This window comes from Acinonyx jubatus, chromosome A1, assembly GCF_027475565.1.
Source record: "Acinonyx jubatus isolate Ajub_Pintada_27869175 chromosome A1, VMU_Ajub_asm_v1.0, whole genome shotgun sequence".
In the NCBI taxonomy this organism is placed as follows: Eukaryota; Metazoa; Chordata; class Mammalia; order Carnivora; family Felidae; genus Acinonyx; species Acinonyx jubatus.
Window position 1 is genome coordinate 212,527,262 of NC_069380.1, and position 24,076 is coordinate 212,551,337.

The 24,076-nt window shown below is 34.1% G+C and overlaps 1 long non-coding RNA gene across 1 annotated transcript in view; it reads left to right on the top strand.

Annotated features, from left to right (window-relative positions):
* The first annotated feature begins 3,301 nt into the window (after positions 1-3,301).
* LOC113603253 (uncharacterized) overlaps positions 3,302-24,076 on the top strand; it is a 42,594-nt gene continuing 21,819 nt past the window's right edge. The window contains exons 1-3 of the long non-coding RNA XR_003424825.2: positions 3,302-3,409; positions 3,892-4,050; positions 14,390-14,440. This is a non-coding gene — a long non-coding RNA (uncharacterized LOC113603253). The remainder of the gene's footprint in view (positions 3,410-3,891; positions 4,051-14,389; positions 14,441-24,076) is intronic.

Here is a 24,076-nt window from a genome sequence, read left to right on the forward strand (position 1 = left end):
AGACTATTTAAAAGATAATCATGTTTAATCATTGTACATTAATTAGAGTGTGTATAAATAGCCAATTTATTTTAAGCCAGGTCTTCAAATATCAAAGATAAGAAAATTATATTTTCATATGGATCCTTTTAGACAATGTTGATCATACACGTTATCCGCAATTACACTTTTATTTGGTAGAAAATAGCAAGAAAAGCAAATATACATGTGAGAAATGAATTTGCATAAAAAATATTTTTAAAAGGAAAGTAATAAATTTGCATAATTTTTAAATAAAGCTTTAGGGATACACTGTTTAAAACATAAAAGATCAGTCGTATGTGCTAGGTTTCCACCTCCCTTCAAATCTCTTTCCCAAGAAAAGACTTGCAGATTTTTAGTTGTTTCTTCTGATAGGACACATTCCAATTTTCACTCTAACATTATATGTCCCTTCTCAAATACTTTGCTGCCTTCAACTCCTTTTAACAGCTTTTCAATGTTAGAAAGCTCTTGAGTTACCTTAATATATCTTGAAAATCCCTGTGTATTTGTTTGGGTTCTTCAGAGAAAGAGAGTCAATGGGGAAGATAATATAATGTAATATAATAATAATAATAATATAATAAATATAATATAATACAACATAATGTATAGTTATATAGCTATATAGTTATATATAGTTATAATATATATGATATATAATATATATAATACAGAGGGGATTTCATAGAAGAATTGGCCCACATGATTATGGAGGCTGAGTCCCACAATCTGCTGTCTGCAAGCTGGAGAACGAAGAAAGCCAGTGGCGTCAGAGTCCTAAGAACCAGGACAGCCAGTACTGCAAGTTTCAGTTTAAGTACAAAGGCCCAAGAACCAAGAGAAGATACATATGCTAGCTCAAGCAAAAAGAGCAAATTTTTGCTTTTTCTGCACTTTTGTTCTATGCAAGCCCTCAACAGTTCGGATGATATCTATCACATTAGTCAAGGTGATCTCCATTAGTTAGTCTACCGATTTAAATGCTATTCTCTTCTGAAAACACGCTCACCAACACACTCAAAAATGATGTTTTACCCAATATCTGGGCATCTTTTAGCCCAGTCACATTGACACATGAAAGTAACCATTCACACTCTGCATTATAGAACAAAACTCTAGGTCATTTGCCATGTGACAATGATTCCTTGTTCTGGCAAAAGAGGTTCATGATATTTTGTAACCTGTCTTTCTAGAGATTCATGGGATTCCAAGCCCTAGGACTTTCTTTTCCGTCTCTTAATGTCTGATATGCAATGTGAAATTATTTGTGCATAACATCACAGTCACTTACGTTAGCACCAAAAGCAGTAGTAAAACTATTTATCGTTGAGAAGCAAAAATCAGTTCACATTGACAAATCACTCTTTTCGTTTTTCCCCCTTTCCTTGATCTAGGAAATATACAATGTTAGTATTGTTATTAAAGAGTCAGCAGGATAATATAAGATTGGAGACTGACTTCTCTGACGTGTAGCACTTTGATTTTTATATCCCTGTTTTCATAATTAAATGTGTCTTGGAAAACTCAATCGTGTAGAACACATATAACTCAACTTTGGTTGAGACACTCTGAAATCCTATTGGTTAATTTGTCTTGTGTTTTTGTATCAAATTATACAATCTGAATCTATTTCACTGACAAATGATAAGAGAAAAATACAGGCACAAAATATTGCCTACCTTCTTCTTCCAGCTGCTTAATGACCAAAGAGAATAACAATGAAAGGGGTAGGAAAAGAAAATAGATGATAGCCCTCTGGACTGATTCTATAAGATAAAGCAACTTAACAGGGAAAAAAGGGATTACATTAAGGCGAAGATGAACTTCTTCTAGCAAGTTTGATAAATTGTTATCATTCCAGACAATTTGAGATAATGCAATCTCCAAGGCTGAATGACATAATTACTAGATATGTTGTGAGTTGTCAGGAAATCCAAAGATCAATCACCGGAAGACTTGACTGGATCTGCATCTATTTATTTGCACCCAGGGCGAAAAATCACAACCACAGTAAAAACAATGAAGATTAAAAAACAACCACAGCAACAACAATGATAAAAAAAAAAGAAAAGAAAAGAAAGGAGGTTAAATAATAAATATAGATGTGCAATTTCTGGCTTTTCACCAGCAAAATGTTCAAATCCATGAATATAAATAAAAATCATTGCGAGGTTTACCTTTACATAAATCTAGGATATAAAATCAGAAGGTAAAAAATATATATGCCTGCTATTTTATAACTTAAAATACAAAGTAACTTCAAGTTTTTATAATTTTTATGCAAGTTAATTTGAATATATATATATATATATATACACACATTATATCAAAATTAGGAATCTTTGAGAACATGGAATTTATGCCTAAGGTGTGTATTTTTCTATACTCTTAGGAGGTGAATAGACAAAGATAAGGTATAAAAGATTTAGTTATCTCTGGATATAGACACTCTACGAAAGAGTGGCACAAATCACTATATTACTCGGGTTATAATGGTTAAACTAGGAAATGTACAAAGAACCACAAAGAAGTGTCATTTCACTACTCAAAGATATTTTCCATATGTGGTAAATGAAAAACAAAAACAAAACAAAACAAAAAACCATCATCCATTGCAAATGGAAACCCTAAATACTGCATTATGACTTTATTTCACATGCATAACTTTCTCTAATGGTTTAGGAAATTTTTAGAGGAAAGATACTATGCTCATAAAGAATCTGTTTCACTGGCTGAACAGACTCAATCTTCTCCTTACACAGGGCGACCAAGTTTAAATGTTTCATCAGCAATTCAATCTAATTCAACAAAAACTAAATTCATCATCATCCTCCCAGTAGTCCTGACCCATCTTCATGCTTTCTGTTTTGTTTAACGATATCATCATTCACCCAATCAACAATTTCAAAATCTTGAACTCTTCATTAATTTTCCTTCTCTCTCATCATGTCAGCAATTCTATTGGTTTCATCTTGACCAAGCATTTAACTTCCCTTCTTTTTCCAAAACGCAATGTCTCCGCCAATGTTAAAACCTGCTTTTATTGTTACAGTGTTTTCTTACAGAACCATTTATTTTAAAATACCCCTTTTTTCTTAATCTACCTGAGGCATCGCTGCCTCAGCAAAATTTTCCATTTCATCTCTAAATGTGACTGTATTAGTTAAGATAGAAATTCAGCTGTGTGCCATAGAACTCTATGACAATATTTATTGAATGGGTATAGGCATTTCTTTTTTCTTATCATGGTTGGTGTTTTGGCATTCCTCCATTATCCAGGGACCCTGGTTTCTCCTATCTCCTTTGTCCTCGGTCCGTTGAATCATTTGAGATGACATGCTACTGTGAACATGGTGCAAGCTGAGGGTGGAGGAAGAATGTAAAGGTAGGAATAAGCATTGCATACTTTAGCTTATATCTCATTGAATTCGATCTTAGTTATATGGACATACTTCGCATTCACAGATGACTGGCTAGTTGTACCAGCCTACACAGTACACCACTCGAATTTCCCTTCAAGGGAAAAAGGTACTTAGCTGATGGCCTCCACTTGCCACACATTTGGGAACCACCGGTGTTCAAACTGAGGCTATACTCCCTCGCAGCCGTATCCAGCTAATGACTTAGTATGAGGGTATACTGGAGCCAGGCCATTCCTTCCCAACATATGAGAACATTTCTAACCATCTTTCTTCTGGAGCTCTCTGTAACCCTAGGTAAATATTTCTTAGAACTGCTCTGCGGTCTGAAACTTTCTCACTCGATCCTACTTCCTTCCTTCTCTCAGTTCACAGATGTCAAACCTAAATCTCTGTCTCAAGACCATCCCTGCCTCCTCATGTTTCTTCTCTCCTTTATCCTTTACAGGCATTTCCTTCAATACATGTTTTGAGTGGAAAATTCATCTTGTTATCTGCCTTCTAGAGGATCAAATTCGGCCAGCAATAGTCCAACTTAAATCAAGAGTGCTAATATTTTGATAATGAAGGAGAGACCCATGCTGGGGAGCCATCAGCTGTCTCTGCTGTAAGTAAGATGTCTGCAGTAGTTTTCTAGAACCTACAATAAAGTTTTAAAAAGTAGCTGCAGATGAATACTAATTATCAGAGTGGTAGTAGTTCGCATATAAGAAAAAAATATTCTCATTAATGCTGTAAAATATTAGCATGTAAAGAGCTCTGCTTTGGGAACATCTTGAGTATGTATGGCACAAAATGTTTTTAACTTCTCTAGTGGATTCTGATATTAAATAAGCATTAGTTCAAAAGCAAATCTGCAATTGGCAACATGTGAGATGTTGAGTAGGTCACTAAATCTCCCCAAATCTCTGCTTCTGGATTCATTAAAAGTGGGTATGAATTGTTTTCCATTAATGTTATTATAATATACAGTGAGACACTGAAGAATACAAAAGACTTAGCAAAGTGCCTACACAAAGAGAGAATTTCTCCTTCCTCCTCCTCCTCTTTGCTATTACTATTGTATTATTGCTGCTATTATTATTATTATTATTATTATTATTATTATTATTATTATTTTGTCTGCAACATCCTGAGCTATTTCTTTATTTTGAAAACCCCAGTGTCTGGGGGAATTGCCTCTCATACATTTGGCCTCTATATAATTAGTGTTTACAGCATGATGGAATAAAATTATGTTTGAACCTTTGTGAGACGTTTATGAGATTTTCCAGATATACCTGGAAACACAGCTTTCTGGAGGCGACTGAAGTTGTTCATTATGAAGTGTGAACAAAAACTGACGAAATGTGAATGGCCATTTTTCATGTGCAATCACCTCTCATTTGTTTTATCGATTGTTGCAGTCTTTGAGTGCTTAAATTACTTTTTTTGATGTTGTACCTGAGGCTGCTGTGAATTTGGTTGAAACTCAGTTTTTTATCTCATTATTGGCACTCTTGAATAAAACCAGGAGGGCATGCCGCCTCAGAAGAAAACCTGCTAGTTAGATGGGACCATGGGCGGGCAGACCTGATCTTTGTAATACCAACATGAAATACAAAAGACAGGACATTATTGATTCTTTGGGAAGTGACCTAATATCTTTGTGCCCCAGTCTTCTTTTGTTAAACGAGGCTAATACTAAATCATAGATGTCATGTGATGATTAAATTATACACAAAAACTGCTTTCACCATGCCTGTTATATAGTAAGTTGCATCTAGTGTCTGCTGCTCGGGTATTATTCTGGGCAAAATTTGCAAGACAATGAGCTCTATAAAATTTTATGTGTTGTTTAAGCTAATAAGATGATCAAAAATTCTCCTGACAATTTCTTGACAAGCAAGTGCTCTGGAAATTATCATTGAGGAATAAATCTCCCTTTCTCTCTAACCTCTAGGGGGACTAGCCATGCTTGGATTGAACAATAGTCCTTGTCTTCTTACAGGTAGCAACTTAGAAATGCCTCAACAACTAAGCTCATGCTCTGGGAAAGGCAATTCAGGGAGCAATAAAACTCATGAAAGAAGCCACATATTATCAATAAATTCAATTGTTTTCTAAATATGTGTTGCTAAACTCTGAAGAGGAGGGTTTTAATGGGGGCTACACCAAGGCACTGTGATGTTACAACTGTGGTGGTTCCTTGAGGCAGAAAAACAGGACAGAGAATAGCAATTCTCCAGGGCCTTGAATTCAATCCATCTGTGTCTTCAAACTGAAAAGAAGGGAAAGTTCATTAAAAATGGAGTGGGAAAGCCCTGGAGAGGGAGCTTTCATTCTCTACCCCTCATGGTAAGAAGGCACCTCGCCTTCCCCAACAGGAAGAAGCTTACTTTATAAACCCCAGCAGAAGGAAGGAAGAATTTCTCCTAGTCCAGCAACAGCCCAGCCAATGAGAAACTACCACACTCCAGCAATTGAGAAACTGTAACAGAACCTCACAGTTTCAGCTTTTCCCCTATAAAAGCAAGCCCCTCTCAGCTCTTCTCCAGACTTGCTGATGGTTAGGCATAGTTTGCTTGTTCTGAATTGCAATTCTTTGTTATTCTCAAGTAAGGTTTTTTTTTGTTTTGTTTTGTTTTGTTTTTTTGTAAAATAGCTGGCTCTTATTTTCTCAAAGTCAACATTATGTGGTGATCAGAGAAGGATCCAGAAATGATGAACCCTTAAGAAACTAAACCCAGTAAACTGTGAAGTACCCACCTGAGCCCTTTGTGCTCTCTGCTTTTGCAAGTTGTCTCTCCTTTAGGTTTGGGAAGTCTCTCAGATCTGAGCTCCCTCCTTTTGTTGGAACTCTGACTTTCTTTGGGATCTGTTTAAAAGTTTTTGTCTTTACTGGTGAGTATTCCATTGTTTTTGTTTTTAATGGAACTCTGATTTGTAATACTGGGATTTCAATCTGCCAGACTCTCTCAGGAGTATCGTTTTTGGGGACCTCAGCCAGTTTTGTGTTTAAAAACTGTGGTCTTTCCTCATGTGAATTCTTAACTAATTGTATTAACTTAACCAAGTTACTTTCATAATTTCAGTGGCCATTAGGGGAACTTCCTTCCCAAACTTACTCTTCTCAGAACTATATTAGAAGACCATACCTCTACAATAAAACTGAATGGCACACTTACTTCAATTGGTATTTGTGAGGTTTCCAAGTATATTCAGAACTCTAAAATTTCTTTTTTACAAAATACCCTTTCTAAATTGACCAAGGCAAAAAAAAAAAGTAAAAAGCCATCAAAGTCCTCTTTGCTCCCTCCTCCCATGCTTCATTCTCTTCCCCTGTGGCACCTCTGAATACCCTTCACCTCTTCATGTAACCCTGTCAATGAACTTAGAAACTGCACCTTTAAAATCAGACCCACTGAGGATTCTTATACTAAGGCCCTAATTCTTTATGTCCCTTGGACTGAGGCTTAATTGTGAACCATTCTTCCCAAAGTAGCTGAGGATCCCCACAAATTTGCTGAGGAATTTAATATAGTCTTTCAAATTTAGTTTTCTCCAATGTGTACCAATTAGTTCACATGCTCACTGGCGAAGACCAGGCCAGACACTGAATGAAAACAACTAATTGAGATCCTGAAAATCTCTAGAACTTCAGGTAAGAGACCAACTCCCTGCCATGTTATATGATTGGACATTGTTATATGATCTGGCAGTCGCTAAGTAATGTCACCTGGCAATCTTTAGGTGTTTTCCCAAAACTTGTCGACTGGAATAAATTTCAGGCTTGTACCTAGAAACTCAGGAAACCTGTGCATGGTTCCAAATTGTTTTTTAGGAAAATTCTGGCCTTCCTCTGGATGTTGAATCCACTCATGTGGCCTTTCACTCTATAGTAATTAATAGACTGAACTGGGATCTTTCTCTACTATTTAAGAGGATCAGGGTAGAATAAAAAATCTATGTCTGCTCCTCTTTAGTTACCAAATAAGTTCCCCCATACCATAGATGATTGAACTAAAAAGACTGCTAAAATCCTCCAATTCTTAACTCCAACAAATGGAGGCCCTTAAGCAAAACACTCCCCACCCAACCCATTCTCTGCCACCATTGAAAAAGCCAGGACACTGGGTCATAGATTGTTGCAAACTTAGTGCTGTAGGAATCTTCAGTCCTCTAAACCAGCCTTAGCTTAGTTCCTGGCTTCAAAGACCTACAGGGGCTGTTTCCACTATTCCCTCTTATCTGGCTCCAAAAAGCAATTCTCCACACTGGGAATGAATAGCTAAACAGCTCTGGCCTCAGAGCACTACAAGTCTTAGTTCCTCCACTCCTGTTTGCTTATCAGGTAGAGATTTCTTGGAGAAATATGCCAGAATTCCTTTGTCCCAAAAGGGAGCCATAACTCTAGAATCTAACAGCAGAACCAAAGTAGCCAACCAGATGAATCAAATGACCCTTCGAAATCTTTTATTTGCTTCATCTCGGATGACATTAAGGCTAATTTTAAGGATATTGACCATTTGTCCCTATTGGATCAGCTGTAAGGTATCCAACCATAATATAATATTGTAAGGCTCTGGGCCTCACTATCTCTTGGATAGCATCCTTCATCACCCATAGGTGCTTTTGTCCCCAGTTACCCAAAATTCAGTGCTAAAGAGCAATTGGATATACCTATTTGGTAACATGGAGAGTAAAAAGAAATGACATCCATTTAAAAACATCAGAAAATGATTAACACTTATTTTTTACGTTAGTAAAATTAGTGGCAGTACAAAAATTGTCAGTGTGTAGCTCAATGAGTGTTCATTGAATAAATGAAATTTCACTCAGTGAAATTTCAATGAATTCGAATATCTCAAACACTATTCAGATGAAGAGAGAGAACATTACTAAAGCCCCTGAGGTATAATGTCTCTTTTGTGATCACTGTCTCTGATAGGCAATGCCATCCTGCCTCTAATTCTAGAATTACCTCAGCCTGACTCTAATTCTAAAATTACCTCAAACAGTTAAAATAGTACCTGGCGGGGGCACCTGGGTGGCTCAGTCAGTTGAGGATCCGTCTTCAGCTCAGGTCATGATCTCGCAGTCCGTGAGTTCGGGCCCTGCATCGGGCTCTGCACTGACAGCTTGGATTCTGGAGCCTGCTTCAAATTCTGGGTCTCCCTCTCTCTCTCTGCCCTTACCCCACTCATGCTCTGTCTTTCTCTCTCTCTGTGTCAAAAATAAATAAACATTAAAAAAAATTTTAATGTTGTACTTGTCAGGTAATTTAAAAAGAAGAAAAATATTATAAACAACAACAACAACCCTCAAACCTGAAGTCAGATATTAGTGATGAAGTAGATTGTGACCTACTAACAGAGCAGTTTATCAGGGCAATCAAATAAAATAGTAATCTACATATGCCTGACTATATAACATCAAAATAAATAACAAATTTTGATATAATTATCAATAAATTGACAAAGCCACAACTATATAATTTCTTGTATTTAACTTCCTATTTTGGAAGTAAATGATATTTGATCATTTATTTCACACACACATACACTTATACTCTTATTTTTTATTTATTTAGTTTTTTTCTGGTAAGGGGAAGCACTCTGGCTCCTAAACTACTAGCATAAAATGTATATGACTTGAAGATAGACAGTTCAACTGTAAAAGTTCTGATTTGATATTTTTACGGAGCATTTTTAAAAAATTATTTTAGAGAGTACACGTGCAGGGGAGAGAAAGAGACTCTTTTTTCTTTTTTAAGTTTAATATGAGAGAGACAGAACATAAGCAGGGGAGGGGCAGAGAGAGAGAATCCCAAGCAGGCTCTATAGGGGCTGCACAGAGCCAGAAGTGGGGCTTGAACTCAATGAAACTGTGAGATCATGACCTGAGCTGAAATCAAGAGTCCAATACTTAACTGACTGAGCCACCCAGGCTCCCTTGGGAGAGAGAATGTTAAGCAGGCTCCATGCTCAGTGCAGAGCCTGACACAGGACTCAATCCCATGACCCTTGGATCATGACACTTGGATCAAAGTCAAGAGTCAGAGGCTCAACTGACTGAGCCACTCAGGCGCCCCTTATAGAGCATTTTAAATAATTAAACTTTACTAATATTAATTTATCATGAGTAGGAAAAATAAACATCTCTCATTCTACATAACCTATTGTCTATAGTTATGGTTCAAGAACAGATTATTCTGAATGTGACAGCCGTGGAAACAATACCTATCCAGACACAATTCAGTAAGACTGTTCCTCAGCAAATGTGTGATCTAGTCAATTCCCATAAGTTTTCTTAAAACCCATCAAAGATATTCCTGTAATGTGGAACTTTATAAAGAACTGCATATAATTTGAGAATTTTGGAACACATTTTAATTAGATTACCTTGTCCTGTGTCTATCATCAATCTCTCTTTAATCTATCATTATTCTGTTTAGTTATTGAATCTCCTGAAGCCTCAATAACTGCAACTATAGCTACGGCTTGGTATTTCTTCATTCATCCATCAAATATTTATTGATGTTACTATGTGTATGGAATTCTAGGCACTGATGAGAAATAGCGGGCTTACATTTTCATGTTACAGGTTTCTGATAAAATATAAAATTTTGAGTTTATTTTGGTTCATGTATAGATTCTTTTGGTTCAGAATATGTTTTATGGTTCTCCATGTTTTTATGTGGCTTGCTGATCTATTACCAAGTATGGCCTGGAGTTTTTCTTGATGCACTTATGCCTGGAAAATTTCCCTTGAGTATATTATGGTAAATAATTGTCAGAAAGTTTCTGGCACTTGACAAAAATAACACACCAGTATATACAAAATGAAAATTGGGCCAAACCATAACATTTTTATTATTCCTTTTTTTCTGTTGTTATATTTATTATTGCTGAAAATCATTTATTTACTATCAAACACCTTTTATTTCCATTGCTATATATGAAAATGAAAGCTCAGAATTTTGCTGTCTACCTATAAACACCATATTTATTCAATCAGTACGCTTGAGATTCAGTGCCATATTAACACAGACAACATAAGATATTTTTACAAGTTTACTGAGAAGTATTTACTAAATATATTGAATATTTACTAAATATATTGAAAGAAAAGACAAAAATCGCTAAACAGGTCTATGAAGAAATTATTTTGATTAAACGTTATATTTTATGTATTTTCCATTTTAATTGAGCATTTTTTTTAGTAGTAAGCTACACCTTATTTAATAAAACTTAAGATAAACAAAGGTGTCTGGCCTGTTATGTCTCCTTGGGGAATAATTTTGTTACTTTGCACAATTTCCAACTTTTGTAAATATTATCAAGACACTTAGATTTTGCAAATCTAACTACATATAGGATTTTATGAATAAAATAAATTTGTGCATTATTAAAACTAATTCTTAAAAGCGTTTCATAGTAAGGAAGGCTAGATTTTAATTCTTAATGCAGAGAGAGGGGTGGCAACTATTTTCATTTGACATGAGAATATAATTTGATCTATTCTACAGAGCTTCTAAATTATGAATAGATTTTAAATAAAATTATGTATAAAATAAGTACTTTATAGAGTGAGGACAGTAATGTTTATTATGGAATATGCTGAAATATAAAATGATTGTGAAACAGAATGAAATAATTTTTCTGTAAACACTCAAAATACATGTAAAATTATATTTATTTTCCCATTTTCCCATTTTTCCATTTCAAATTATTTACACTAACTTCCACAATTTCACAAGTTAGTAAGATATAATAAATATGCAACAAGAGTGGAGTTCTAATTCAGAATGGGAAATTAAAATAGTGCCAGAATATAGTTAAAACTTTAAAAGTTTTAAAAGAATTGATAACCCCAGGGGAAAAAGGACAAACAGTATACAAAAGTAAATCAAATGAATTAGAAACAGGAATTTTGATAAATACATATAAAATACATAAAATAAAGCTGAAACTGGCAAATACAATCAAAAAATTAAAAAAAAATAGGAGGCAGAGGGGGGCACCTGGGTGGCTCAGTCGGTTAAGCGTGCGACTTCAGCTCAGGTCATGATCTAAAGGTTCGTGGGTTCGAGCCCCGGTCTGGCTCTGTGCTGTCGGTTCAGAGCCTGGGGTTTGCTTCGGATTCTCTCTCTCTCTCTCTCTCTCTCTCTCTCTCTCTCTCTCTCTCTCTCTCTGCCTCTCCCCCACTCATGCTCTGTCTCTATCAAAAAATGAATAAAGGTTAAAAAATTAAAAAGAAATTTAAAAAAAGAAAAAAGCAGAGGGACACAAAAAGAAGTAATGAGTTCAAGGATATCACAATCTTGTACTCAAAACCCTTGGCTCCAGATATATTTTGATATCAGAACTTTAGAGAATTTAGAACTGTAGTGAGGACATATATTATTACATTTCCAACAAGAATAAAATGATTTGTATTATAAAATGTTGTCCATATTCTTCCATTTCAAGGACCTGTTATAATTTTGACACAAATGATGCGCATAAAGTCTTGCCAAATCCCACCACTAAGAGTTAAATTCAAAATAACAATCAATTTCAGTTCCGTTTAGTGTAATTACACTCATGATTAAGTAAATATATTTTAGGAGTGCAAATACACTTCAATATTAGAACGTACAACAGATTCAGTAAGAAAAAATTTGGCAATCAGTCTATGACAAAATATTTCTTACAAAGTCACTAAGTTTATAAAAATCTTGTTAATGACATCGTTGGTATGGTGGGGAGTATAAAACTGAAGTTTCTACAAGAGAGGGACACAGGAGAGGCTCTCTCATTAAAGAACAAAGCGGTATGACCTGTGACTCTACGGCTTTCCTTAAAGACTGTTTGAATATTTAAGCCATAGTGGTAACAGGAATAGAAATAGAAGTGCTAAGGAAAGAGAAGTCAAGTATTATTTCCTACATTTTTTGGTGGTATCTAAAAACTTGAGATGATCAGTTAGGAGAAAAGAATGCAGTTATTCTTACAAATCAGAGTTCAGGGAATTGCTTATTATAATCGTCAAGAGCTTCTTTAATACCACCGTGACCAGTTAAAGAATATATCAGATAAACCTAATCCATTCATAAGCTTAACAAAAATATAAAACCCTTAAGAATTAGCAACGAGCATAAAGGATATTTAATGCTTTTTCATCAAATTGATTGATGTTTTGAAGCTTGATTTTTAAACTTCATGAAGATGTAGTTTAAATTATTCACATTATAGCCTTATTTGAAACTGTGAAAAATCCCATTCACTTCATCTTTTTTTAACTTATTTATTTTTTAACATTTATTTTTTGAGAGACAGAGAGAGACAGAGCATGAATGGGGGAGGGGCAGAGAGCGAGGGAGTCACAGATTCCGAAGCAGACTCCAGGCTCTGAATTGTCAGCACAGAGCCCAATGGTGGCTTGAACTCAGGAACTGCTCTATCATGACCTGAGCCGAAGTCGGATGCTTAACCAACTGAGCCACCCAGGCACCCCTCCATTTACTTTCAGTACACAATAACTCAGGAGGAATTATACCAAACTTATAATAGTAAAAAAATATGTTAGTGGAAACAAGAAAAAAGTTAATTGCAAAGTTAAAAAAAGAACAAAACCTCAGGGTACACAAAAATATATGTAATGATAGCAACTTTCTGAAAATGTGTATGTTTTTATGTTTCTTATATATGTTTGTGTATATGCAACATATGAATGTGATATTTAGTAGGCTTGTGGATATGCACATTTAATAGTAAATATACACTACCCAAATTAAAGGCAAATAAAACAACATATCAATATACTTGCCTTTGTTAGGATTATACATTTCAAACTTTTTTCTTACTCTTGATAGAATACAAATTTTTCTATAATAATCATAATTGCTTATGTAATTAAAATACATAAAAGTTAATGCACAAAGTCAGGGCCATGAAAAAACGCATACTAAAATCTTTCATCTTATTAAATATTATTCTTCTGCATAACTCTAACATTTATAAAAAATAATGTGAATAAGTAATAATAACCAGTTGTTAGTAACCACATCCATAAGGTTTTATTCAGGAGAAATCTATCTATCAGTGATGTTCAAATTAGAAAAATGTTTCCTCCTAGTAAACTCCTAGAAAGATTTCCATTAATTTCATTAATAGCATTCTTGCAAATCTTTATGTTAAAAAGTGACAATTTCCGTGTGAGTTTTAAAAATACTGTTCCAGGGGCGCCTGGGTGGCTCAGTCGGTTGAGCGTCCGACTTCAGCTCAGGTCACGATCTCGCGGTCTGTGAGTTCAAACCCTGCGTCAGGCTCTGGGCTGATGGCTCAGAGCCTGGAGCCTGCTTCCGATTCTGTGTCTCCCTCTCTCTCTGCCCCTCCCCCGTTCATGCTCTGTCTCTCTCTGTCTCAAAAATAAATAAATGTTAAAAAAAAATAAAAAAAAATACTGTTCCAATAATTATTGTCCAAAATAGTGCACTGTCATCTTCCAATGTTAATTCAGGAAGCTTGGCCAATCGAGCTAGGTCCAAATCCTAGTTAATTGATGGTTAGAGTTAATCCAAGGATAGATTCATAACAAAACAAAATCCAGATTCACAGACACAGAGATTAGAGCAGTGGTTGTTAGAGAGGAAGGGGAGTGACAGGTGGGCAAAATGGATGAATGTGATCAAGAAGGTACACATCTCCAGTTATAAAATAAATAAATCATGATGACGGAAGTACAGTCAATAATAATGTATTTCCTTTGTATGGTGATAGATGGTAACTACACTTAGGTGGTGAGCTGTTCTCATGGCATACAAATGTCGAATCACTGCACTGCACACGTGAAACCAATAGAATATTGCAGGTCAATTATACATCAATAAAATGTAATTAGTGAATAAATATTGCTTTATTGTAAATATACTGATAATGCAAAAGTAGATAAATTAGAATATCCTACATACTTTTTTCCAGGGGTAACCCGTCTTCATGTTTTGCTTGATGTCATTCCTGACATTTTCTATGGTAAGGACACTAAATATATATGACATATATAGTCCACTTGTTACATTAATATAATTAAATTATATGGAATGTTTTCTTTTTTTATTTCAAACTTGCTCTTATGTCTTGAAGATATCATATCAGAATATATGAAACTATTACTGTATTTTTGACCATATTTAACTGTTCCCGTATTGATAGATAAGGTTGATTCTCCTTTTGGTCTTTGGAAAAACAATTTTTTTAATGTTTATTTCTTTTTGAGAGAGAGACAGAGTGCAAGCAGGGGGAGGGGCAAAGAGAGAGGGAGGTACAGAATCTAAAGCAGACTCCAGGCTCTGAGCTGTCAGCACAGAGCCTGATGTGGGGCTGGAACTCATGAACTGCGAGATCATATCTTAGCCGAAGTCAGAGGTTTAATTGACTATGCCACCCAGGTGTGCCCCTACTTTTAGTCATTTTAAAATAAAACTGCATGACCCAGCAATAACACTGCTAGGAATTTACCCAAGGGATAGAGGAGTGCTGATGCATAGGGCCACTTGTACCCTAATGTTTATAGCAGCACTTTCAACAATAGCCAAATTATAAGAAGAGCCTAAATGTCCATCAACTGATAAATAGATAAAGAAGATGTGGTTTATATATACAATGGAATACTACTTGGCAATGAGAAAGAATGAAATCTGGCCATTTGCAGCAATGTGGATAGAACTGGAGGGTATTATGCTAAGTGAAATAAGTCAGTCAGAGAAAGACAGATACCACATGTTTTCACTCATATGTAGATCTTGAGTAACTTAACAGAAGACCATGGAGGAAGGGAAGCAGAAAAAAAAAGTTACAGAGACGGAGAGGGAGGGAGGCAAACCATTAGAGACTCTTAAATACTGAGAACAAACTGAGGGTTGATAGATGGTGGAGGAAAGGGGAAAGTGAGTGATAGGCATTGAGGAGGGTGCTTGTTGGGATGAGCACTGGGTGTTGCATGGAAGCCAATTTGACAATAAATTATATTAAAAAATAAATAAAATTGCAGTAGACATACTGTTTATATCTTTTTTCATATGCATACTCATGTAACAGGTTTTTAGCACTGAAATTATACTGAACGATAAGTGCATTTTAAATTTCAGAAAATATAATTATTCCACATCAAGAGTTTGTGCCTATTTATAACATTATCTGTTGATAACCATTCCCTCATATATTCTGCCCTATCCCACTCCTCTTGGGGAAAATTATTTTTATTTACTCTGCATTTCTTTTGACCTTATCATTTGTTCATTTTAATGGGAGAGTTTAATCTTTTGTATTAATATTCTAAAATACTTTATTCTAGTTTTTAAGATTATGTCTATTATACATTGTCTTATCTATTTTCAATACTTTATGGTATCATATATATTAATCAATAACATGGATTTTCTGTTTTGCTTTGGAAAGACTTCCTCACCCTGACTCAAAATATATGGTGCCAATTGATGTTTACCTTTACATGATGCTACTTACTTGAATTGTATTATCCATGTAAAATTAGTTTTTCTGATTCTTATTAACATATTACATTGAAAATTATTTCTGTTTTGTTTTTTTCAATGGTTAGCCATTGTTTTTAAATATTCTATTGACTATTACATCTTTCCCTATTCTTCTGAATTCCAAATATTCATTAAATGTGTCTAGACTATATACTATTCCAACAAGTACTGTATTATTCACATCAATTTACCTTACTACTTTATTTTTCATCTAATGTTGAAATTTTCAACATTTTCTTTTATTTTCGTCATATTTTTAGTTTTTTAAATGTCTATTTGTTTTGAGACAGAGAGAGCAAGAGCGAGTGAGTGGGGTAGGGAGAAAGGGAGAGGGACAGTCACAAGCAGGCTGCATGCTGTCAGCTCAGGCTCAGTCTTATGAACAGTGAGATCATGACCTGAGCCAAATCAAGAATTGAATCAATAGAAATGACTGAGCCACCCAAGTGCCCCAAGTTTTGTCATGTTGTTAATAAAGAATATTTCCTCATCATTTTTGCCTCCAAAGGAAATTATTATCCAGTTGATTAATTACAAAATCTTTAACAATTTCAATTATATTGAATATTTTTCTAAAACTTTTTGTTACATGGGGCGCCTGGGTGGCTCAGTCATTTGGGCATCTGACTTTAGCTCAGGTCATGATCTCATGGCTCCTGAGTTCAAGCCACACGTCAGGTTCTGTTCTGACAGTTTAGAGCCTGGACCCTGCTTCAAATTCTTTCTCCTTCTCTCTCTGCCCTTTCCCCACTCATGCTCTGTCTCTGTCTCTCTCTCAAAAATAAACACACACACACAAAATAAAACTTTTTGTTATTTGTATAATCATTGTTATTTGTTTAATATTGATTTGTTCAATACAGGAACATTTTATGTCTCTGTGTATTTTTATGTGTGTCTTTTGGTATTTAATGCACCAATACTATTTGATTATTCCTATTTTATAATTGTTGATAACATGCAATATGCACTTTAAAAATATTTTCATTGGAATAGATTTTGCTGGTATATAGGCAAACTAAGAATTTTAAATTTTCATCTTGAATATGTTATCATGATGCACTTTAAATCTAATTTGGTGTAGTTTTTTTTTCTTTTTTCTTCTTTGGTAGTTGATAACATAGGACAAGCATAACTCTGCAAGTAATATCATTAAATGTCTCTGTATATTATATTATTTTTGTTGTTACTTTTCTTATTCTTCCAACTAGGACTTTAAATTTAAAAAAAGTTTTAACTGTTAAGTGCAATGTTTCTACTGGAAATAGATACATTTTATTAAAATTAATATATACTTCAAGCCCTATTTACTGATTTCATTTTGTAAAGAATTGCTAGCATATTTTGCAAATGTTTTTGTGTTATCTTTTAAGGTTGCTTGGTGATTTTATTTTTTAATCTGTTAATCTGTGGAATTGTATTGATACTAATTAGCCTCAGATTCCTAGGATTAACCCTACTTAGTTCTATTGAATTAATTTTTTTAAATACTGTTGGAATTTATTTTTTAATGTTTTATGTAGAGTCTTTCAATTTGTTTTTACAAGAGAAATTGACCTGCAAGATGTGTGTGTGTGTGTGTGTGTGTGTGTGTGTGTGTGTGTAATTTTGTCTTGTTTGGGTATCATGCATATGATAATCTCATAAAATGAGCTGGCAAACATATTGTATTTCCCATGTTCTGAAATAGTTTATATGATACGCACTTATTTTTTCTCTAAATATTTGTTAAAAACTCTTTCATATGTAAATTTTAAAGGGTGATGATTTTATTAATATTTATCATAATTATTATAATAAGAAAAAAAGAGGCTTTGAGTCCCAAAACGATTGACTTTCTGTAATCTTTCTGCCCTATACATACAAGCCATCTTAACTCTTTAAGAAGACAGAAAGAGGGGCATCTGGGTGGCTCAGTCAGTTAAGCATCTGACTCTTGATCTCGGTTCAGGCACGATCTCATGGTTTGTGTGTTCGAGCCCCGTGTCCGCCATTGGGTTCTGCGCTGACACCATGGAGCTTGCTTGGGATTCTGGCTCTCCCTCTCTCTGCCCCTCCCCTGCTCACTCTCTCATTCTCTATCTCAAAAATAAACAAATAAAAAATAAGAGGTTAAAAGGAAAAATATTACACACACACACACACACACAGTAAGGTAAGACTAGTAAGGGATAGTATTTTTACCTCAGGGCTGCATTATATTTAAAAGTAAATAAAAGTAACCATTTTCATGACTTAGATATCAGCTGTTTAGACCTGTCTTACTATATTCCAGCTATCACTGCCTGTCAGGCTTTCATTGGTCCAGGAACTATCTGTAACTATTTATTCATGTATTTGTTATGCACTCAGTAACTGAAGATAAACATTTGACCTGATTTCTTTCTTTATGGATGCATTCTTGTTTAATAAAAAAAAATAGGAGATTCTTGAGCATTCAATGACTAAATCCAAATGATAGTTTGATCAACCATGAAACTTTTATTAAATCAAGGGGAACATTTGCTTCATTATTTCCTTTCTATAAAATGTTCACAAATGTAAAGAAAGGGCAAAACTAAAACTTGATCAATGAACAAAGCCTTTATCAATTTCACAATATCTATTTATGTATCTATCATGACCGTAGATAAATTCTCATAAAACTTCACATTCTGATTATTGCCAATACTGTAATTAAAGAGACAAAGGAGTCTTTTGTTTTCCCCTGAATTCCATAGTCAATGACAACACTAATAGCTTAGTTGATTATAGCACACTTTGTATTTTGTAAAAGCTCAAATCATGGCTGTTTTTTTCTCCATTTGTTTTATCAAATTATTTATAAAGATAGTTTTAAGCAAGTATATATTTTACTCAATATATGCAGGAAAGAAAATTCAGGTCCCTCAGTCTTCCAAAGCTGATATTTTATATATTTAAATCTTTTTCAAAAGTACTTATTGTCAATGATATATGTTACAAGTAATGTTGTGACCTAACTTGATGATGTTTGACTAACATTAAATTTATAATCAGAATCTTTTTGTATTATAAACAAAAACGATGACTCATACTTGATTTTAGCACATTGCTCTATAGTTGGTATGTTGGTTATTAGTGGAAAATATGCTTGGGCAATTGTTTAGTTGAAAGGTGCATTTGTATTTTGTTTAATTAGAAAAAAAGACATTTCTGTGAAATTAGAAAAAAAAAGTATACATTCAGTATTATATGAATAATTTGGAGGCTCACTGACATGCAGAAATCATTGGATATAGTGGATTTCAAACTTCTAGAGAAACACAAAATTTCTCTTACATTATAATATGCAATGAGCATTTATAATCCAAATCCCATGCTGGAATTGTGGAAATAACACATTGGCATTAAAACTTGATATCAGATATTATAGAAAGGAATAAAGAAAAATTTATGGGTTTTTAAAAGTTTATTGATTATTTATTTTTTTAGTAATTTTTACACCCATGTGGGGCTCGAACTCCTGACCCGACCCCAAAATCAAGAGTCACATGCTCTTCTGACTGAGCCAGCCAGGTACCTCTTCATATTCTTAACAGAATTCTGCATTTACTTCATCTGAATATGTTATCAAATAACTAAAAGAAACAGAAATACAACTGCTTCACCCAACAGGAAATTGTATTCTGAATAGTTTAAACATAATTCTAACCAACCTATATCTTAATATAGGGGTAAATATTATCAAATAGCATTCTATTTTATAATGGTCAATGTAGGTTTATTCATATACCAATGCATGCAAAATTCAGTGGGGAAAATTGTTAATTTAAGACACCCAAACTTCCAAATATAAAGAGAAAACAATGCTTAAGGACTTGAATTTTACTTAAATTGACTAGCATTGCCGATAGTATGAAATTAGTAATAATTGGTTATTAACCTTGAAGACTGGGTGAATAGAGGATTGACTGAACAAAACATAGTGCTACTGAACTGCAAAGTGTTACTGATGACCTTTGTTCTTCTTAGTGAAATTTAAAGTATAGATTTTTATTTCTAAACTCTGATATGGTTTGGGATTTAGTTACCTTGGAGACTGCCTCTCTACCCTTGCCAGAAAAAGGATCATTTGAAGGTTCCTGTTGTTTCCAGCTCAAAACAATTGAGAAAATAACAGTTTCTTTTGAAATATAGTCATAGTTCAAAATTTCTACAGTAAAATGCATCAGGAATATAAATTTCACGTTATCAATAGCTGTGTACCACTGTTAATATAATAACCTACCTTTCTTGAATGCACATTTTGTGACCAGCACTATCATAAGACTTTATAGATAATACCACTTGAAACTCATAAGAAAAACAAACCTGTATGTTAAGACTATGCCCCTCCCCCCTTAAATAGGAAAACATTGAGCTTGTTGAACATATATGTTCAGGGTAGAGCTTCCAGGCTATTCCAGAGCATGTGTTCTCCTTACTCTCTTTCCTGATTCTCATGTCTGTGTACTTCAAAAAGAGTTTACCTTAGTTGTTATAAAATACAGTGTGATTGAGCACAAGTGTAACAGGGACACTATTTCTACAATCACCTGAATTTATTGGGGAATATGCAAAAGGCTGTCTTCAGTCACATCCTGATCAGGAGTGAAGTTTTGCATGCCATTACCCTCCAAACACACCCCTAAAGATTTCGAAATCTTTTACCCACAGTTCAGAGTCTTAGGACCATCCAGGACTGTTAAATAAGTACATAAATAGGCCATTGTGAAGTGGAGATATGAATGACATTTCAAGAATACTGAATGTTCAAGAAATTTTACATTTTATCCACTAAATGTTAACAGTGCTAATGGAAACAAAAATTCTATAGCATTAATATGTCCATATATTAAAAAATGTAAGTCTTACATTACATTTAACTCTCACATTTGTTTGCAATTTTTTGAAATTATCTAGGGTGAGGCATTTAAGCAAAAGGTATTCTATTATTTTTTTGAAAGGTTTTCCATTAAATGAGTATGAGATGAAGTATTGTAGACTGTGAATATTTATAATTAGGATACTCAGCAAGAGATGATCTATAATAAATTCTCTTTCCTTTTCTTTCCCTTTCCTTGCTCCATTTCTTCCATCCTTCCTTTCTTCCTACCTTCTTTTTTAGCTTTCTTCCTCCCTTCCTCTCCTATCCCATTTCTTTTTCCTTAACTTTCTCCTCCTTCTCTCCCTTTCTCCTTCTTCCTTTTCTCTCATTCTTTTCTCCCTCCATCTCCCCCCTTCCTTTTTTCCTTTCTCCCTTTCTCCCCATTTCTTTTTCTATCATCTGTCCGTCTGTAATCACTATCTATCTACTACACGAGCTGTAATTGTGATTTAAAATGTAGCCTTTAAAAATGAGATAAACTAGCACAAAGAAAAAAATAGTTCCCTAAGTTATTGTGTAACTGTACTGCTTTACCCCTAGACATAGACTTTCAGGTCTTATGAAAAATATGAAAACTCAAATTTACATCATTTATTGATGAATGATCACAGTGTTGTTCTGTCTTCAAAAGAAAAAAAATGCACTATATTGTACACCTGGAGCTACTATTACACTGTATGTTAACTGGAATTTAAATAAAAACTTAAATGAAAATAAAAAACAAAAAGTACATCCATATCATAAAAAATATTTAAATAGTATTTTAATTAATCTCAGAATAAATAATAAACCTGGTATTCACTATGAAATATGTCAATCCATCAGTAAGTTTCATGTCATACATTTTATTTTAATAAAGGTATAAAAAATACCTTGATGTAAGAGTTATTTGTTGGGGTTTCTGGGTGGCTCGGTCAGTTAAGTGTCTGAATCTTGATTTTAGCTCAGGTTATGATCTCAAGATCATAACCTGTGAGATTGAGCCCCTTATTAGGCTCCACACTGACCATGGAGACTGTTTGAGATTCTCTCTCTCCCTCTGCCCCTCCTCCACTCTTTTTTGCTCACTCTCTTAAGAAAAAGATGTTTAATAATTTATTATTATTATTTATAATTTAGAGAGAGTGTGTGAGTGGATGAGAGGGGCAGAGAGAGAGAGAGAGAGAGAGAGAAAGAATCCCAAGCAGGCTCCATGCTCAATGCAAAGCCCAATGTGGGGCTTCATCCCACGACCCTTGGATCATGACCTGAGCCCAGAAGGACTGTAATAACAAATAATACTCTAGGAGAAGACTCCAAATGAAGGGGATATTAAAAAGACTAGGCTGAATTGCTCTAAGAAGATGAAGGAGAAAAGGTGATAAAATAGAAGCATATTAAGTAAAGAATAGAATAAGAAAGATATGCAGAAATTCAAGGTCAGTGGATAAAACCAAAGTGCCTGAAAGATGAAAGCAGAGGACTTCTCTTTTGGAATAAATTGTCAAGAAATAGTTTTAGCATTTTCTGTCTGCCCCATTCCGAACTGGAAAACTAAATTGACATTCCCATGCCTCCATTCCCCAATATTTATATAATAGAATGTTAGATATTAAAAGGACTATCAAGAACCTAAATTAGACGAGAATCTAACAGCTTCAAAGAAAGAAAGAAAGAAAGAGAAGGAAAGAGAAGAAAATAAAAAGTAAAAGAAAACCACTCCTGTGACAAATCAGGAACTTTCTGTATCCCTGTCTAAAAAGGAAAGTATATTGTAGACAACCACACATTTTTCCATTGCCCACCATAACAAAAGATAGTTTTTTATTAAGTGTTTTGTTTTAATTCTAATATAGTTAACGTGCAGTGCTATATTGGTTCCAGGTGCACAAGATAGTGATTTAACAATTCTGTACATTACTCAGTGCTCATCCTGATAAGTGTATTCTTAATCCTCGCCATTTCACACACACCCCACCCACCGCCCATTTACCCTGGTAACCATCCTTTTGTTCTCTATAGACAAGTCTGTTTTTTGGTTTATTTTTTCCCTTGTTCATTTGTTTTGTTTCTTAAATTTCACATATGAGTGAAATCAAATGGTATTACTCTTTCTCTGACTTATTTTGCTTTGCATTATACTCTCTAGCTCCATCCATGTTGTAGCAAATGGTATGAATTTATTTTTTAAGGCTGAATAATATTCTATTATATATCTATATCTATATATCTATATATATATATTACATCATATTGTATTAGCTGTGGCTAATATATATATATATATATATATATATATATATATATATATTACACATTCTTTATCCATTCATCAATGGATGCATGGGCTGCTTCCATAATTTGACTATGGTAAATACTACTGCAATAAACATAGGGGTGAATATAATCCTTTTGAATTTGTATTTTCATATTTTTGGATAAATCCCCAATAGTGTGGTTACTAAATTGTATGTAAATTCTATTTTGATTTTTTGAAGAGCCTCCACACTATTTTCCAAAGTGACTGAACCAATTTGCATTTTCACCAAAAGTCCATGAGGGTTCTTTTTCCTCCACATCCTCACTAACATTTGTTTCGTATATTTTTGATTTTAGCCATTCATACAGGTGTGAGGTGATATCTTATTGAAGTTTTGATTTGCATTTACTTAATGCTGAGTGATGAGCGTCTTTTCATGTGCTTATTGGCCATTGTATGTCCTCTTTGGAGAGATGTCTGTTCATCTCTCATACCTTCTGCCCATTTTTTAGATTATTTGTTTTTTGTGTGTGTAGTTGTATCAGTTATTTATATATTTTATACTAATCCTTTATTGGATATGGCATTTGTAAATATCTTCTCCCATTCAGTAGGTTTTCTTTTAGTTTTGCTGATTTTTTCCTTTGATTTTTATTTTGATGTAGTCCCAAAAGTTTGTTTTTGCTTTTATTTCTCTTGGCTTAGGAGATATATCTAGAAAAATGTTGTTATGGTTGATGTCAGAGCAATTACCAATTGTGATCTTCTAGGATTTTTATGGTTTCTGGTCTCACATTTGAGTTCTTAATCCATTTTGAGTTTGTTTTTGTTTATGGTATAAGAAAGAGTTCTAGTTTCATTCTTTTGCACATAGCTGTCTAGTGTACCCAACACAATTTGTTGAAGAGACTCTCTTTTCCCATTGCATATTCTTCCCTATTTTGTCAAAGATTAATAGGCCACACAGTTTTGGGGTTTTTTTTCTGTGC